The following is a 4,036-nucleotide window of genomic DNA, read 5'->3' as shown; positions in this document are numbered from 1 at the left end:
GTGTTGCATCACAAGCCAAAGAGATCAAGGACCTACAAGCACGCATGCAGACGTTGGATCTAAGCTTGCACGCTATAAACAATCCTTTGGAGATTTGGATGCAGCTGAGGACACCAATATTTTTGATTTTGAGGACCTCACTAATATAGATTCGCAAGGTGCAGGACCAAGCACTCAGGGAACGGTAGATGTGGATCCTACTGCATAATTATGTACATTGTAAACTTCATATATGAATTTCTAATACTCTTCTTCTACAACGATGGTTCAAGTGATATAAGTGAGTTAAGTGGACTAAGTGATTTAAGTGATATAAGTGATCTAAGTAGACTAGATGATTTAAGTGACTTAAGTGATTTAAGTGGACTAAGTGATTTAAGTGATCTAAGTGAATTAAGTGGTATAAGTCATTTAAGTGGACTAAGTGATTTATGTGGTATAAGTTATCTAAGTGGACTAGGTGATTTAAGTGATTTAAGTGATCTAAGTGAACTAAGTGGTATAATTGATTTAAGTAATTCTATGGATTTAAGTAATCTAAGTGAATTAAGTGGTATAAGTGATTTAAGTAGACTAAGTGATTTAAGTGGACTAAGTGATTTAAGTGAACTAAGTGGTATAAGTGATTTATGTGGTTTTCAATGGATTAGGTGGACTTGTAATGTTAATGCAGAAATATTAAAATATATCGATGTGAATTAGTGCACATAATAGCTAGATCAACCCTTGAGACTTGAAAATATAAACTTCGATTATGCATATTCAATTATTCTTTCCAACTTTCTGATGTTCCCTTTAATGTTTCCTTGAAAGTATTTGCAAGTCATAAGGTCGTCTCTAACTATTATGTATACTAAAATCATCCACAATTTCAATAATTACAACACAACATCGCTTGTAGCCCACAAGGTTCTAGATTTCAATACAAAAGGAGACGAGATGTATACGAGCATATGCGCTCTCCCATCGCTTGACATATTCTCCCATCCATTCCCTCGCATACAACATTATATCCGATATAAGTAGAGCTTCATCCACTGCTTCTATCACCTATCATATTCTTCTATCACTCTATATTGCATTCAACATAGGTACAATATCCTCTATTTCTTCGACTTCGCTGTTGTCACTGAGTAGCTTAAGCTCATCTTCCTCTTCACTGAATGCACCCTCAGCAACTAATTCTGTAGTCAATTGTTGTCTAGCAATTCTCATACAACGGCTTCGCTTGCTGCCCTAGTCGCAAATTTAAATCCTTTCAATAATCGTAGATTTCCAAAGCAAAATACCAAATCTGTAGCTCTTGATGGCTTTAAGCGATTGTGTCTCTTAGAATGAATAAAATCGTATGCACTCCAATTTCGTTCACATGCACCCGATGATGCAGCAACAGAGAGCACACGAGTTGCAACATGCTGTAACTCCAAATTTCATAGACAAAAAAACAAGCCCATTTGTCACAAGAGATCTAAGGAACTCACCAAAGAGATCCTAGAACTCCCAAGTACAAAAATCTATTCATGTGAGATCTAAGAAACTCAACAAGGAGGTCTTAGAACTCCCACAAACAAATTTCATAGACACAAAAACAAGCTAATTTATCACAAGAGATTTAAGAAACTCACCAAAGAGATCCTAGAACTCCCACATACAAAAATCTATTCACATGAGATCTAAGAAACTCAACAAGGAGATCTTAGAACTCCCACAAACAAATTTCATAGACACAAAAACAAGCCCACGTACAAAAATCTATTCACATGAGATCTAAGAAACTCAACAAGGAGATCTTAGAACTCCCACAAATAAATTTCATAGACACAAAAACAAGCCTATTTATCGTAAGAGATCTAAGGAACTCACCAAAGAGATCCCAAGGAGATCTTAAAACTCCCATAAACAAATTTCATAGACACAAAAACAAGGCCATTTATCACAAGAGATCTAAGGAACTCACCAAAGAGATCCTAGAATTCCCATGTACAAAAATCTATTCACATGAGATCTAAGAAACTCAACAAGGAGATCTTAAAACTCCCACAAACAAATTTCATAGACACAAAAACAAACATATTTCTCACAAGAGATCTAAGGAACTCAACAAGGAGATCTTCAAACTCTCACAAAAAAATTTATCTCACAAGAGATCTAAGGAACTCAATAAGGAGATCCTAGAACTCCCACAAATAAATTTCAACACATAAATATCTAAATTATTTTTATCACAAGAGATTGAAGGAACTCAATAAAGAGAACCTACAACTCCCACAAACAAATTTCAAACACATATATATCTAAAATATTTTTATCACAAGAGATCGAAGGTACTCAATAAAGAGAACCTAGAACTCCAATAAACAGGAAAGACCAAAACCAAAATCCAAACAAGAGATCTCAGGAACTCAAAATGAGATCCTAAAGCTCCCTAACAAAAATCTATCTTATTTTGGACCTTCTAGATTGCTTTCACAACCTTAAAGATCATTCTCCTTCTTTTCCTTTTTAGATCTCTTATGCTCGGCTGAGGAACCAAGCATGAGATAAGAAAAATTGGCAAACAATGAGATTATATGCAAAATCGAAGGAATGTATTCGTCCTAATACAAGTTTATTCGTACGAATACTTATTTGTATGAATAAAAGTTATTCGTACGAATATGTGGTGATGATGTGGTGATTTATATAAAAAACGTGACGTGTCACTGTTTTTTCAATCGATTTTTTCTTCCATTCGAATCATTCAAGCGATTTTCTCGATTTTTTCGAATCACGAATTCGAATTTTTCTACTTAGAAGCAGCACAGAAAACAGAGCTAAAAGAAGAGTTGAAAACTAGAGCTAACAAGAGAGGGGGAGAGGAAGTGTGCCACCTCTCCCCATACATCACGTATGGATTTTCTTTTTTTGTCCTTGTTTTACAAATTTCTTACTTTTTTCACTTTCTTATGTTTATTAGTTTGGGCTTTTTGAAAGGGTAGGAGTTTCTTATTCGTGAATAATATTTAGAGTTCCATTTTTACAATGCATTCAGACTTAAATCATATAAACATGTGATTTCATGTAACTATTCCTCTCTTTTCTTATGCATGTTCTTGACAGTGAGTGAGAAACAGGGAATCAAAAGAAAAGACCATGATGATTGCAAAATTGAAGGACAATACTATCTGGCACATTCACCTCATCATAGTCCAGCTCATTACATCTTAAAGGTCATAATGATGGTTAATTCCATAGAGAACTCTCCCTAGCGTATTAATTAATTCCTCTGCACCCTCGCCCTCCTTTACAATTATTAAGCTAAGCTTAGGGAAAAATGATTTCCCTTCTCTCCGCCTCCCTCCGACCTCGCCGCCTCCCTCCCTCTCCCTCTCCCTATCCCTCCACTCAGCTCTCCCGCGTGGGTCTTGGTGGTTGAGGCTCTGGTTCATGTCGTGGTGTGTGTGTGTTCGATCCTTGCGGATCACTTCGGATAAGCCTGTTAAGGCTTCTTGGCATTGTTGCTACGAAGTAAAAAACTCCTCTCTCTCTCTCGTGTATAAGCCATCCTTCCCCACCAAGTTTAGTAAAACCCGCGTGGGTCTTGGTGGTTGAGGCTCTGGTTCATGTCGTGGTGTGTGTGTGTTCGATCCTTGCGGATCGCTTCGAATAAGTCTGTTAAGGCTTCTTGGCATTGTTGCTACGAAGTAAAAAACTCCTCTCTCTCTCTCTCTCTCTCTCTCTCCCCCCTCTCCTGCCTCTCCTTCCACTCAGCCTTCTTCTCTCCCTCTCATGCCTCTCCTTCCACTTAGCTATCCTCCCTCTCCCTCCCCCTTTTTCCGTCTCTGTCTCTCTCCCCTCTCCCTCTCCCTCTCTCCCCCTCTCCCCCTCCCCCTCTCTGCATCCCCCTCCCCTGCCCTCCCTGTGCCTCCCCATCCCCCTCATATATATACTCACTAAGGGCGTCGATAGAACATTCTAGATTTCTAAACACTAGAAACTTCGAGTCAATTCGTTAATTCGAGGCAGCTACCTTACGTTAATTTGATTTAATATGCAA

Source organism: Dipteris shenzhenensis, chromosome 29, assembly GCF_047967505.1.
Source record: "Dipteris shenzhenensis isolate YYH24624 ecotype China chromosome 29, Dip_SZ_1.0, whole genome shotgun sequence".
Taxonomy (NCBI): Eukaryota; Viridiplantae; Streptophyta; class Polypodiopsida; order Gleicheniales; family Dipteridaceae; genus Dipteris; species Dipteris shenzhenensis.
The sequence above is the reverse complement of the archived record's forward strand: the minus strand, read 5'-3'. Positions refer to the sequence as shown.